A 208-nucleotide genomic window follows, 5' to 3' on the forward strand; every position below is an offset into this window, starting at 1 on the left:
TCATCATCATCATCATCATCATCATCATCATCATCATCATCATCATCATCATCATCATCATCATCATCATCATCATCATCATCATCATCATCGTCGTCGTCGTCGTCGTCTTCAAGAACTGAAACAGACATCGACGATAATGCTTCGCCTCTGATTTCTCTGCTTGAGTGTCTTGAAAAAAACTTTGTTGTCTGATATTTTATCTTTG

This window comes from Aplysia californica, unplaced genomic scaffold, assembly GCF_000002075.1.
Source record: "Aplysia californica isolate F4 #8 unplaced genomic scaffold, AplCal3.0 scaffold00073, whole genome shotgun sequence".
NCBI classification, from domain to species: Eukaryota; Metazoa; Mollusca; class Gastropoda; order Aplysiida; family Aplysiidae; genus Aplysia; species Aplysia californica.